Source organism: Grammomys surdaster, unplaced genomic scaffold (assembly GCF_004785775.1).
Source record: "Grammomys surdaster isolate TR1022 unplaced genomic scaffold, NIH_TR_1.0 126182, whole genome shotgun sequence".
In the NCBI taxonomy this organism is placed as follows: Eukaryota; Metazoa; Chordata; class Mammalia; order Rodentia; family Muridae; genus Grammomys; species Grammomys surdaster.
The window spans coordinates 5969636-5985612 of record NW_021620988.1 but is presented as its reverse complement, the minus strand read 5'-3'; positions in this window follow the sequence as shown (position 1 = coordinate 5985612).

The window sequence follows — 15977 nt, the reverse complement described above, 5'->3', positions numbered from 1 at the left end:
CTTTGAAACTAAGACACTCTCCAGATTAGAGCATTATTCCATTCATGAAGTCCGAGACATAATGACCTATAAAATAGCTTTCATATCCATAAATCCATGGAAGGACACGTTCACAACATAATAGTAACAATTAGAATGCAAAAATTTAAATATTTCTGTTGTGTGTCATGTGTGATACTTGATAAGAAATAATTTTTAGACATTCAGTATATTTGGCATAGCAATTGCTTCTCAGCCAATAGAGAACTAATGACCTGAAAACTCACTAAGTAGGGAGAAAAATTGTTTTTGCGCATTTACTTCCTTTGTCAAATTTGTATCCCAAGAAAAGTCTCAAGAGAAACAGTGTTCATTGTTATTTAGAATTTCAGAATATCTAATTCCTGAAGCATGTTTTATGATCATTTCTAAGGGCTTTTACTGTTTAACTTCATCTTGTTTAAAGATGTTAGAGCTGTGTTGAGATTCATATCAACAACCAGGAAGTAATATCTGGTTCTGGTTGCCATTATCTTCCTTAGACATGCTAGAACTAGATTGCTTGTGTTAAAATTTAATGGACTAGAAAAGGGAAGTTTTCAAAATATCTTAATGATGGAGACTTTGACTATTCAGACATCTGGCAGATGTCTTATTTTCTAAATTCAGAACATCTGATAAATTCGTGATTTCCTCAATTAGTGTTCTCGATTTGACTGCACGTTAGGATATTTCCAGGTTTTGGGGTTTTTTTTGTTTTGTTTTGTTTTTGTTTTTTGTTTTTTAAAAGAGGGATGAGGGTGCAGTTCAGTAGTAGAGGATGTTCCTGACAAGCACACAGCCCTGGATTTGAGCTTAGCAATGCAAAAATAATCAGATAAATTGAGTTGTTTATCATGGCACTTGCAAATAACCTAAGCACTGGGAAGTTGGGGTAAGAGGATAGAGAGTTAAAGTCAGCCTAGCATAGCACAGCATAGCAAGTCCCTGTCTTAAAAAAAAAAAATCAAAAGCACACCAAAGGGGGAAAATAGCAAGAAGCCTTAATCCCTTACTAATTAAAGCAGAATCTCTCTGGGTTGGGCTCCAGATGTCATTGTTGTTATTTCTAAGTGCCCCCAACTGATTCAAATATGTAGCCAGGCTGACAGTTACTAACCTACATGAAAATGTCATCTTTTAGACGGGAGAGGAAGTGATGAGGAGAGTTAACACCCTGCTTCTAATTCTGGCCAACTAAGAGGCTTTGAATGGAAAAATCAGAAGTGACAGGAACCTGGATGAGGGCCACCTGGCCATCAGAAAATTCCAGAGGGATGTCGTCACTGCCAGACACACTGTTAGCCGGAGCTTAAGAAAATTTCAGGAAACCATAAAAACCTGACTTTCACACCCTTCTCTGGAATTCCAAAAAGACAAGGAGATATTCTGCCAAGTAGAATTCGGATGCTACCATTTTCAATGACAAAAAGTGAAGTTTTGGGGTGGTGGGGGAACCTCTAAAGAGGCAACCGAAAAGATTAGTGTCTTCTGTCAGGAAACTGTCCACTGAGCTAAGATATATTGGAAAATTGTGTGTCTCAAGTATGAAAGACAATTGGGGCTAGGGGAGCATGAGTTCAGGACAGATTTGCCTGGAATACGTGAGAAAAGACTCAGAAAGCCTACATCCATAGGGCAGCTGCATCCATGGAGCTCTGCTGACATGTCTAAGGTGAGCACCCCAGGCTGCAGCTGTTCTGTATCCACAGAGCTCTGCTGACATGATGTCTAAGGTGAGCACCCCAGGCTGCAGCTGCTCTGTAGACCAGACAAGTGGTGATTAGGCAGAATTTGGTAAGGAACTAAGGAGGAGGAGGAGGAGGAGGAGGAGGAGGAGGAGGAGGAGGAGGAGGAGGAGGAGGAGTGACAGTGCCTGCTCTGCCCCGAGGTACCGAGCTTGGGGCATAGGCCTGGAGGATTAAAGAAGTACTCAGACTCTGGTCATCTGTTGTGAGAGAATGCCAAAACTTTTTTTGAGCAGGTTCAATATATATACACCAAGCCAGGGGAAGAAAAATACAAACTCAGGAAAAAACACGAACTCAACTGGGGGGCAATAGGATGTCAAGTATAAATTCCCTTCCTGGGGCACCATGTAGTAGTCAGGATTTGAAAAAGCAGGAACTCAACTGGGGGCAATAGGACGTCAAGAGTAAATTCCCTTCCTTGGGCACCATGCCTTAGTCAGGATGTTTTGATCCTAGAGGAACCACAGAATGTTACTTAGTAGACAGCAGCATAGGGAAAGGAGGAGGAGGAGGAGGAAGAGGAGGAGGAGGAGGAGGAGGAGGAGGAGGAGGATTCTCAGCCAATGGCAGCTGTCCTAAATAAGTCCACACATTGGTCTGGAAATAACAAACCAGAGTGTTAATAGAATATGCAGACGAAATTACTTTAATCCTTGAAAAAAATATGAAGAATGAGAGAGGATCCCAGACTCTGCCCCACATCTTTGTTTTTTAAGGGCAAAGTAGGAAAATTCTTAGAACTGTAGACTTACAGGTCTGCTGTTCAAAAGGTCCAGAATTGACTTTAAAATGCCATCTGAATTTAAGATTTGCTAATTAAATCATAACTAGGACACAATTCATGAACAGAGTACAGACAAGTTATAAAATTTTAAATCAGTTTATTATAATTCAGTAGTTCATAAGCTTTAAGATTCAGATGAAAGCAAAGCGACCTTTTAAAGTAGTTAGCAAGAGCCTACCAAACCATCCCGGAATCCAGCAGCCCAAGCTCCTAAACCCAAACGTTTTTGAACATCAGCATGATCCTGTACGTGAAAAATTGCATTTGACCTCCTTTGATGAAAGACAGCAGCAAGTCAAATGTAGACACATTAAACATGGTCAATAAAATTACCTCTAGGCTCTATGTATATAATATATACACACATATATATGATAAACACAAATGAGGATTGTGTTCAGATTTGGTCCTATCTACAAGATATCTCGATATGCATATGCAAATATTTTGAAATTCAAAACAAATATGAAGTTGGAAACATTTCTGATCTCAAGAAATCTGCATAACACATATCTCCATTAATTTGCTCACAGTTCTACAACTATGGGCCAATCTGGTTCTTCTCTTGGCTTTTTCTGAGATCATTCTTTCTTTTTTATTTTTCCTTCCTTTCCTTTCCTTTTGCTTTAATTTTTATTTATATTTTTTATTGGTTTTTTTTATCTACACTTCAAATGTTGTCCCCCTTCTGGGATTCCCCTCCACAAACCCTCTATCCCATCCCCTTCCCCCTGCTTCTATGAGGGTGCTCACTCACCCACCCACTCCCACCTCACCACCATAGCATTCCCCTATGCTGGGACATCGAGCTTTCACAGGACCAAGGGCCTCCCCTCCTACTGATGCCAGATAAGGCCATCCTCTGCTACATATATAGATGAAGCCATGGATCCCTTCATGTGTACTCTTTGGTTGGTGGATTAGTTCTGGAATCTTTCTTTAGCCACCTTAAGTCATCCAATATCTTAGGTGATGCTGAGTGATCCAGGTAGTCCCCGTCATATGTTTGGTGGTGGTTTCTGGCTGGGAGCTGGGCCATGAGCTGCCAGCAGGAAAGCTGGAGATGATTTACCTCCTATGGCAGCTTTCCAAGAGAATGACAATGAGAACTTCAAGGATGCTTAAGGTCAATGCTTGGAAGACACATAATATCTTTCCTGCTGCAGTCTCTTGGTGGAAGGAAGTCACAGAGTCAGCCCAGATCATTGGACAGGAAAGCAGATGATACTTAAGGTAGGAATTGCTGTAAAGATTTATGATAACATGGAGTTTATTATACCTCTTCTCATAAAAATGACTGCACACTATCACACATGGAATATTTTAATTTCAAGGGATTCATGGATCCTTTCAACCCCAACAAAGAGCCTTCAGTATATTTTAACCAAGAATATATACATATATTCATATATATGCATATGTATGTGTGTGTGTTTGATATATATCAAATCAAATATATACCAAATATAAATATAATTGACCATATATTTATATATAGTTTTTTGAGACAGGGTTTTTCTGTGTAGCCTTGGCTGTCCTGGAACTCACTCCATAGACCAGGCTAGCCTCTAACTCAGAGAGGAGTATATTTTAATTAATTATTTAATTAACATTCTGTGAATGTGTATGCTCATGTATATGTACACAAGCACATATCATGGCACACATAACTAAGTCAGAAGACAACTTTGAAGAGTTGGTTTCTCTTACTATGTAGGTCCCAGAGATCAGACTCAAATAATCAGGCTTGGCATCCAGCACTTTTACCTGGTTAGAAATTAGTTGTCATAGATCTGATCAAAGGAGGAATTAATGATTTTTTTTGTCTTGGTTTGGTTTGGTTTTCAAAACAAGATTTCTCTGTGTAGCCCAAGCTGTCCTGGAACCCACTCTGTAGATCAGACTGGCCTTGAACTCAGAGATCCATTCGCCTCTGATTCCAGAGTGCTGGGACTAAAGTTGTGTGCCACTACTGCCCAGTGGAACTAAGGATTTATTACTTTTACTTTTTATTTATTTATTATTACTTTTACTTTTTTACAGTCCAGTTGTTATCCTCATCCTGGTCCACCCTCCTACAGTTCCTCATCCCATTCCTCCTCCCTGATCTCCAAGAGAATGTTTCCTGACCCTCTCCCCACAAACCACCAGTCCTCCCCACTCCCTGGGGCCTCAAGTTTCTTGAAGTTTAGAAGTGTCTTCTCCCACTGAGGCCAGACTAGGCAGTCCTATGTGGTATGTGCCTGGGCCCCCAGACCAGCTAGTGCAGGAACTAAGGATTTTAAAGCATTCTGAGACTAAAGACTTCCCCAAATCAAGTAGATGTTCATGTGTTGACTATCATCCTGGTTTCATAATTTACAGCTCCATACCATGTCCGTTTTACCTAATGGATGTAAAGGACCAAAGAGTTCACCTTGTTGCGTCAGAAAATGAATCTCAACACAGTATGAATCTCACTCAATCACATCAGGACGAGTTACTCCAAATGTATTCAGTAAAATATTTATTAGATTAACACAGTTTGCACATGCATACAGATAAAAAAGTAGGCTGTATAAAAAAATAGATGAGACAGTTAAATGGTTTTGCTAATCTGCAAATTGACACAGCTACAGACAAGTCTCTAAGTCTATTTCAGAACAGGAAATTATCCCAAAGGGTATTAACACAAAAGGAAATATTGGTTGTAAGAAACAATTTGTAATTAGCAGAATTGTTTTCACAGTTAAATTGTTTATTTTAACAAGACATTCATTGGGGCTGGTGGTGTTCTTCTCTTGGTAGAGTTCTCACTTAACATGGGGTTGAAGTCCTAGACTTAATCCCCTGTACTGCATGCACACACACACACACACACACACACACAGAAAGAGAGAGAGAGAGAGAGAGAGAGAGAGAGAGAGAGAGAGAGAGAATCATTCACTGATGAGAAACCAATCTATATTCATTTTACGTTATGTAAAAAACCTGGTATTGCCATCACTTCAAACTTTTGTTTTCCTTCATAAGATTAAAAAAAAACATGAAGAAAAATGTATATGGTGTAATTAAAATGATCATTTTTTGCTGTGGCTGTTTTTGTTGCTGGTGGATGGAAGGGCTCTCATAGAAGGCCTACAGTTTCTAATTTATTGTTGTTCTGTGTTGTTTGTTGAGACAGAGTCTCAACTTGTGTTTCTCCTACATCAGCATTCCAAGTGCTGGGATTAAAGGCATGCACCACCACACCAGGGTTAGATTTTGCTTACTAAAAAATTAATTATATCCAGCTATTTATTTATTATGTATGTGTATAGCTGCCAAAGTATGCATGTGGAGATCAAAGGTTGGTTTGCTAGAGTTGATTCTGTCCTTCCAGCATGTGGGTCCTAGGGATTGAACTCTGATCATCAGACTTGGTGGCAGAGGTGACTTTACCTACTGGGCTACTGAGGTGGCAATTTGAACGAGAATGCCCCCCACAGGCTCATATGATTGAATGCTCAATCCCCCATTAGTGGAACTGTTTAGGAAGGATTGGGGGTGTGGCCTTGTTGGAGTAGGTACATCACTGGGAGTGGGCTTTGAGGCTTCAAAAGCCCATACCAGCCCAGTCTCTGTCTCTCTGCCTGAAACTTGTGGATCAGATGTGAACTCTCATCTACTGCACCGGTACCATGTCTGCCTTCCTGCTTCTACTCCCTGCCGTGATGACCATGGACTGACCCTCTGAAACTATAAGCGAACCTTTCTTTTATGAGTTGCCGTGGTGATGGTGTCTCCTGACAGCAGTAGAAGAGTAAGATACCCAGTTTTACTTTTCATTTTTAAACATATTACTATCTTTTTTTTTGGATGGGGGGGTGAATTATGCAGGTTGATCTCAAACGGATGAGAGTAACTAGTAAATTTTTGAAATATCTGACTTTCAGACATTATTCACTCAGTGATGGTGGATATTGTGGTTTGAATGTGAAACATTCTCCGAAGCCGATATGTTTGAACAGCTTGTGGTTCCCAGCTGGAAGTGCTGTTTTGAAAGGGTATGAACCATTAGGAAATGGAGCCTTGCTGGAGAGAGTGGGCCATTGGGAGCTGGGAGAAGGCCGTGAGGTTTGATAGCTTGGCCTGCTTTTTGATTCCTGACTGCAAACGTAATATGACCAGCTACTTCATGCTCCTGCTGCCAGACCTTCCCTGCTGTGATGGACTGTATCCTCTTCAAATGTCAGCCAAAATAACACTTTCCTCCATGAACTGCTTCTTGTTGGGTACTTAGTTACAGCAATGAGAGAAGAAAGTAATAAAGTAGGAGTTGTTTGAATGCTTTCATTTGATTCTATTCTTGGTTCCGCTTACAGTACTAAGGGATAGAGTCCATGGCCTCATTCCTGTTGTGCTATGGAAGGAAAGGTGAGCTCTTCAGAAAAACCTTTTATTATAAAAACACACAAACAAAAAGGAAAAGGAGAAAAGTGTGGAGAGTTAGAAAAATAGTAAATGAGCATCCTAACCCTAAGCCCTTACTCACCATTTGTTATTTGGTCACCGTTCCTTCATTCATCTGTGTTTGTTTGCTTGTTCTTGACAAGGTCTCACTATGTAGTCCTACTGTCTGGAACTCACCCATTCAATTTGTTTCATGATCATTACATGTTAAGTTCATAAGTGGAGCAATAATGTTGTAGAAATTAATCCATGGGCAATGAAGTAAGATCAGGGAACCACCCACTACATCCAGAAGCCAACGCATGGCAAGCTGACATTTTTTTCTTTTAATTAATTTGATGTCATGTGTGTTGGTGTTTTATCTGCTTATACGTCTGTGTGAGAGTGTTTCGTTCCATGGAACTGGATTTACAACCAGTTGTGAGTACTGGGAATTGAATTCCGGTCCTCTGAATAGCAGCTAGTACTCTTAACCAATGAGCCATCTCTCTTGCCAGCCGAGCTGACTTTTGGTGTGAGGCAATTTTGCCACAGGCTGGAATTGGGTAACACCCCCTTGAAGTGATTTCTTTGTTTCTTTTTTTTAAAGTCAGGTTAAAAGATGTGAGTGAGTGCATACCAATAACCAAGCATGATGGTGTGGTGCCTAACTAGGAATAGGAAATCATTTCTAGAATCTGTGTCTGCTCACTTTCTTTATTTCGTTTGTTTTTGTTTCATCCTCATCTGTGATTCATTTGCTTTTGCCATCTTCTACAATTGCTTCTGCAGGAAAATAAGGCTTAAAGTGTACAGCATGGCTCACACCCACTTCAAACGATGTTTAAAACCTCATTGATTATTTCATACTGGGGTCTCACTTAAAATCCAATGTTATGGAGACTGGGGAGAGAGGGAGAGAGGGAGAGAGAGAGAGAGAGAGAGAGAGAGAGAGAGAGAGAGAGACTATGTGCTATCCCACAATAGCAATATAAGGAAAATAAGAAGGTAGATGAAGTCTCCAGACACCAGAAAACTGGAAACCACCCAAACTTAGGCTTAACACCGTACAGAAATGTGATGAAGACCAGGGCTGGTAGGGTTTTTTTTTCCCCAACAAGAGGTTACTTACTTAAGGACCACATTCCCAGGATTACAAGGATTTGCCTGAATATCCAAGGGAACACTTACCTACAGAAAAATTAGAAAAAAAGGAAGAGATGAGGTTCCATGGGAGCCACCTCTTCCACGAGACTCTGGTTAGAACTTGTAATCAACATGGACATAATCATATTAGGTCAGTATGGGCACATGAAAAGTACAGTAAGTAGGAATTATATTTTCCCAGTAAGTGAACATTTTAGACACCAAAACCCAAGTGTTTGTGAAAGTCAAACCCAATTAAAATTAAAAATGGTTCAGCATTATTCTTTAAAAGAAAAGCAAGCATAAGATGATGTGCTGAAAAGATTTCATGCCAGCAGCTGAATCGTTCATTCAACTCCCTTCCCTTCTTCTACTCCTGAGTATAGACAATACACACCTGCGAAAACTGCTTCCATATGACAGGCTGAGTTGTCCCAGCTCTCTGTAGGACATGTACTATATTAATTAGCCCCACCTTCAGTGCATTTTGGGAATGGCAGGAGTCGAGGTAGGGAAGCATTGTCTAACAGAAGACAAATGGAAAGAAATCTTCCCATAGTTCATGCAGTGGGTACTTTCCCCCATCCTCCACCCCTTCTCTTATCTCTTCTTTTCTTCTTTTTTGAGACAAAGTCTCTATGTAGCCTTGGCTGTCCTAGAACTGTATATAGACCAGGTTGGCCATGAGACCCACCTGCCTCTGCCTCCTAAGCACTGGGATTAAAGATCTCCACCACCTCGCCTAGCTCAGGTCCCCCAGCCCTCATCTCTAAGATCTAAGTCACACTTTCACAAGAGTCTGGAGTTTCAAACCACACCTGAAAGATGCTAAGCATCTTACCTCAGTAACCTTACCTGATTGCAGTGGGGTTTCTACACTCTGGAGAATGAGACACAGGATAAGGTGACAACTAACATCGTACATTTCTTGCTGAGGGGATCTTGGCTAAGAAGGCCATTTCCCAAGCATCCACGTTTCCTTTGAACATGCCCCTCACCTGTCCAGTGCTGCCATATCAATTCTACTTCTCAGAGGTCAGGCAGCCAGTAGGTGTTTTGTGATACTAAGGCTTGCATGCCTATGTCACAGCACACGGCTTTAGTCTTCCCCTCTTTGGAATATAATTGTTGTCATTCTTGGGATTTTATCAGAGAAGGAAGGCCCAAGTTGCCTAAGCTGCCTATATTTTAAGTCTGTGAAGGTTTTTGCTTGTTCTTTAATAGAACATAGAATCCTTACTCAGGCACCCAACCCTGTTTGCATCTCATGTTTGATGGCCTTGAATTTCCACTCCTTTAGCCTTTGCCTCTCAAGATCTGGAATTACAGACATGTCCCACCATGCCCAGTTTATGCCATGCTGCTAGGGGTAGAAGCTTAGGGATGGGTACATGCTAGGCAAGCTCTCTACCAACATCTCCAGTCTCATTTTAGTCATTTTAAACTACGTACTGTTCAAGAGATATTTAAGTGCGCTCATAATGTTGGATAATCATTCATCTCAAAATTTTGTCTTTTCCTCAAACCAAAACGAAGCATCCATTAAACACTAACTCCCCACCCCCTTTTCTGCTGGGGACCTGGCAAACTACCACTGTATGTTCTGCCTCAGTGAGTTTGACTATTGTAGAGACTTCATAGAAGTGGGATTATACAATATTTTTGTTATTGGCTTATTTCCCTTAATGTGGTATCTTCAAGACTTGCCCATTTTTGGAACATGTGTCCTATTTCAGGCTGGATAATATTTCATAGTATAAGTATACCCTGATTTCCAAGCCATTCTTCCCATAATAAACATTTGAATTGTTCACTCCTCCTGGCTGTCATGAAGAATGCTCTGATGCACAAAGATTCTGTTCACACGCCTGCTTTCAAGAGGGCTAGCCAAGAAGTGGAGTTGCTGGAGCCTGTGGTAAACTGATGTTTAATTGCTAGCTGTTTTATACAACACTTGAACATTTTACATCCTCACCAGCAATGTTCAAAAATTGGACTTCCTCTGACTTCCCCCTCCACCCCAGAGGTTTTAACAAGGGTGATTTTGACACTTGGAGTTTGGCTCTTCTGTTATTTGGGACTGCTACTTCTGGCTATTTATAGGTAATGGGATAGTACTTGCTGGCTGTAGGTAAACACACCTTCCCCTGTCCCACACACTGTTGAAAGGATAGCTGCTCAGGTGGAACCTCAGTTTGTGCCGCAATGTTTTTCTTGATATCTGAAGGTTTTGTCTCTATCAACTGGCACCACAGGAGACAATATTCGGTTCTCAGTCCCGTCTCAAACCTTCTTTGATTCAATAAGCAAGGGATGGAGACAGGAGGAGAGAAGAAGAAGAGAGAGGATGGGCAGTAGAAGGAGAAATATTTCGAAATATAGACTTGCGTCCTGGGATTCCTCTTACTTGCTTCCTTCCCCTGAATAAGCCTTTTTGTGATCTTTCTTTTCTCAAATGCAGATTTTTAAAAATATTTATTTATTTATTTATTTATTTATTTATTTATTTATTTATTTTATGTATGTGAGTACACTGTCGCCGTCTTCAGACACACCAGAAAGAGGGTAACAGAACCCATTACAGATGGCTGTGAGCCACCATGTGGATGCTGGGAATTGAACTCAAGACCTCTGGAAGAGCAGTCAGTGCTCTTAACCACTGAGCCATCTCTCCAGCCTCTCAAATGCAGATTTTTATACCAAAGCCTTAGGCTTTCAATACATCTTTAAAACAGTATGAAATATATTAGTGAAATGAATATAGTGATGTATGGAAGCCCTACCTGGAGCACTGGGTTGATCTGGCCATCTGAATGTCACTGACTGTGACTTGTCAGATGTTGTGATGTCACATGGCTTCATGTAAGTCCAGTGGGAAAGCAAGGAGAGTCAACTGAATGACCAATGCTCTCTCTGACTCTCTCTTTCTCTCCTCTCTCTCCTTGTAACAAAAATTAATTGAGAGTTTCTTGCCCACCTTTAATCATTCAGTTCCCAATAAAAGACAAAAAACCTCTATATTTATAAGCTTTAAAGCATTGGAACTTGGTTGATATCACCATCTAAGCTATTTGTTCTACTTCCTTGTCAATAACCCCAAGCTATAACTTGCCACACTCTGTCTGAGTAGCTCTTACTCCAACTGGCCAGCCCTCATGGCCATGTTCTCGTGATTCACCTACCCCTTGTTATCTTCTCCTCTCTTCACTTCTCTGTTCTCCTCTTCATGGACTTTGCCTTAGTCTCCAATCCTGGGAACTGAAGCACTGACTACCTCTTTTCTGCTCGGCTGTAGGCTGTTGGCATCTTTATTCAAGCAATAGTTTTAAATTAAGGAGCAAGGTTACATAGCATCACTTGGTGTACTGTGAGGATCTCCTTGTCCCTGAGGCAACCAGGGACAGCAACAAACCAAACCTCAATACACACAGAGAGAGACACATACACAGACACACACACACACTTTCAAGGCATGGTTTCTCTGACTATCTGTGAACTTGCTCTTTAGTAATGGCTGGCGTCAAACTCAGGGTTCTACCTGCCTCTGTCTCCCAAGTGCTAGGATTAAAGGCGTGTACCACCATCCCTCAGCCATTGTCTCTTAAAAACAGTGAAATTAAGTTATTAATCTCAAGAATCCATGTGCTATGTGAAGGAGCTTTCCAGAAGTGTACATATCCTTTTCCTCCAGTGTTTACAAATTTGTGTATCTTTTCTGTTTTTAAAAAACTTCTGGTGTTCAAACCATCTTCTTCCTTAAATGGCCTTCAGAGGAGAGATCTGGTTACTTTCTAACCACCTTACATAAGACCTCTGAGTCAGTCTCTTTATTATTCGAAAGGCTCTGGATTTGCCCCAGCCCTAAATGAAGAATAGCTAGGTAGGATGAGCAGCACATAGCCCCCGTACCTGGGAGGTAAAGGCACAAGTATCTAGAGCTCAAGCCTAACCTCAGCTACATAGTGTTTTTGAAGCCAGCCTGAGTTATGAGAAATGCCATCTCAAAGAATAAAAGAAAAAATTGGTGGCTATTTTAAAAATATATAAATTAGAATATTTTTCCCACAAGAGAAGAAAAACAACTTTCTAACATGCTAGAGTAATGATGTAAATACTCCTCTTTGTGTCACTACTGTGTGAATATAAAGTCTACAGTCTACGAGAAAATACACTTCCATTCAATTAAACATTTTTAAGTTACAAAAGAAAAAAATTAAAATACCTGATAATACCCTGCACAGACATAGGTAATGTTAACTAGAACTTTCCCAGGCAGGAAAGCATAGGGAGTAGCTTAGTAACTTGGAACTCCACTTGGTTTGGGCTATGCACACACACCCTTCTAATAGTGAGCTTGGCAGTTATGACTCTCACCTGCACGTATTGTATACCCATATCCTTCTCTGAACAATACACCTAGCAGTGTGTTAGCAACTTAGGATTCCCCCTTTCATCAAGCTATTCACACACCCTACTCTCAACAAATGAGTAAGTTTTTCCTCTGTTTGCAATTATACCCCACTTGTGACCATATATGAAAGTAAGAGAGACAATCTGGTCTCAACTGGTTTTGGGTACCTGAACAATATGGCAAACCTGTGTCCCCAAGTGAACTTTTAGGGAGAATCTCCTACTTCTGACCTTATTCCTATGCGTAATTTGATGTACATTTTGATGTACAATTTTGATGTCATTAAAATCAAATATGTCGTAGAATGGAACAGGCACTGTGAGCTAAGCTCCTATCTAATCCAAGTCTGTCCATCAAACTATCCACACTATGATTCTTAGCAACCAAATTCCGCCTTCTCTTGACCCATAGAAGGTAGAAATCCCAAATAACAGGCGGGGCTTCACATACTTCCTCCCTTACGTGGCTTCCTGCTTTTCTTGCAACCTTCTGACCTTTTGTATTGCTTCACTTTGAATAAACTTTCCTTCCTACTCTGTGAATTTGTGTGTGGTTATTTCGATGTTCAGAATAAGATCCGCCTAAGAATCTGGAAACACCTGGCCAGACCTGCTCACCAGCCACAGCAGTGAACGAACGAACGTATCCTGCTCAGCCGCTGCAGGAACTAGAACTGGGTGATCAGAAATTCCGCAAAACGCGAGGGAAGTGATGGAAAAGCCAAGGATGCCAGTAATTCTATTTTCCTAATTTCTCAAAAGTTGTTTCAAATGAGTAAATGACTAGGCACTGAAGTTTGAACAGACTGCTTTTGTTTTCAAGTATAGATCTCAGCTGCTGTTGGCCATGTCTCTGCTGTATGTTGTTGTCACCTGCAGGATAGATTCAGGATTTTGTGGCTTCAAAGCCTGTGACTTTGCTGCCTCTCTTAACCCTTTGGCACCATTCCTCAGGCATGCTGACTTATCTCCAGCAGCCCTGAATTCATTGCTGATCTCCGTTTCTTTGCTCTTATGGTTAGCTACTTTCTTTCACAATGCTCTTTAAAAAAAAAAAAGATTTATTTATGTATTTTATGTGTAGGAGTCCACAGTCGCTGTCTTCAGACACACCAGAAGAGGGCATCGGATCCCATTACAGATGGTTGTGAGCCACCATGTGGGTGCTGGGAACTGAACTCAGGACCTCTGGAAGAACATTCATTGCCCTTAACCTCTGAGCCATGTCTCTAGCCCTTCACAATGCTCTCTTTAATCTTTCTTTCTCGTCCCACTTGAAGCATCCGTACTCTCATCGTCCCCATCAATCCCAGAACTGACGGCTTGCTAGGTAAATCAGCCTCTCCCTCTAAAGATGCTCCTACTCTTAAAAAAAAATTAAAAAGGTTTATTTTGTCTATGTGGGTGTTTTACCTCCATATATGTCTGCACACTGCATGTATGAGTTACCCGAAAAGGCCAGAAGAGGGTATCAGAGCCCCTGGAACTTGAGGTATAGACAGTTGCAGGCCTCTATGTGGGCACTGGGAATTGAACCCTGGTCCTCTGGAAAATCAGCGAGTGGTCTTAACCACTGAGCCACCCTTCTATTTTTGGAAACTATCTTACATTGTAGCTGTGTCTTTAGCCATAGAAACTCTATCTTATAGAAACTTTTCTCACATTGCTTTTAATTTGGTGGTAGCATAATTTATTTTAAAATCATGACACGTCTATAAATAGAGAACTGTTCATCAGTAGATTAGCACAATAAATGGAAAGAATTTAAGTGCACGAGCATCCAGCCGTTACTGTTTTATTTTCTCATATATTTATTTAGTTACCCTACTTTGCCAGGTGACTGGCAAGTTACCTTTCAGTGTCTGTCTGCTTCATGCATAGCCCAGTGGCTGGTGTATAGTAGATACTCACTGAAGTTTGCAAAACACATCTAGGTTAAATAAATGGATTGATGAATTAATTAAATGCTGGCTAATATTTTTAAAAATAGCTTTTATTTAAACAATTTTTACCAATAGTATTGCTAATTAATTTTTTTTAAATGATTACGTCTTTTTAGAAATCCAATGATCTTCCAGCATGGTGGTGCATTCCCTTAATCCCAGTGCTTGGAAGACAGAAGGAGGCAGATCTCTTACTTTGAGGCCAGCCTGATCCACAAAGTGAATTGCAGGACAGCCAGACTTACATAGAAAAATTCTGTCCCAAATCCATACGTACATACATACATGCATACATACATGCAAAAAGAAAGAAAGGAAGGAAGAAAGATAGAAGAGGAGAGGAGAGGAGAGGAGAGGAGAGGAGAGGAGAGGAGAGGAGAGGAGAGGAGAGGAGAGGAGAGGAGAGGAGAAAAAGAAAAGTTCACCAATCCCACAATGGGCCAGCAGCCTGATGCCCTCACATAACTACCTCCTAAAGCTCCCACCTCCACCAGTGAATGACTTTGGAGATTAACAACTTATAATGTTTGGAGGACTATATCAAATTGCAGCACACCTTCAAGTATTCTACCACCAAAATGCCCGAATATTGGTATCTTCCCGCTATGGCTGTCTACATTATTTTTTGGAGACAGAGTTTCTCATTGAACTTGAAGTTCATCAATTTGTCTAGTCTAGCTAACCAATGAGTTTCAGTGGCTCTCCATCTCCCTGGCACTAGGGTACAGATCCACATCTCTATGCCCAGATTGTGTGGATGCTGGGAATCTGAGCTTAGTTCCTCATTCTTGTATGCTGGGCACTTACTGGTAATCTTAATATGTCAACTTGACTAGACTACAAGGTGATCAAACGCTTGATCAAACATTATTCTGGGTTCGTGGATGGTGGTATTTCTGATGAGATTAACTTTGGGGTCATACACTAACATTGGTGAAGCTCATCTTTTCAACATAAGGTCTGCCTTTCCTTGCCTTCTGTGAGTGGCAATTCCTCTAGACTCATTGCCTCTAAGGTGAAATATCAAGGTTTGTTTGTTTGTTTGTTTGTTTGCCTCTAAAATCAAACATCAGCTCTTCCCAAATCTTGAGCCACCTCCTGAAATGGAAGCAACCTTCTCTCCAGGGTCTCCAGCTTGCTGACTGTGAATCTTGGGATTTCTCAGGTTTCCACAAGCATGCGGGCCAAATTCATACAGGAAATGTCTCTCGATCATGTTTCTGTTTTTCTGGAGTACAGTGACTAATGTACATGACAAAAGGAATTCCAGTTTTATCAAGTTCAGTCATAAAGTATTATAAACCGTTACAGTAATGCTTCTAGAGGCTGGGGAGTTATATAGCGTTGGCCTAGTGTGCCTGAGTCCCTTCCCATCACCACATGAATCGAACACACTTGTAATGTCAGGACTTGGGAAGTAAGGACAGGAAGACCAGAAGTTGAAGTCATTGTCAGCTACATGATGAGTTGGAAGGTAGCTTGTTGTGAGAGATGAGAGAGGGGGGAGGGAGGGAG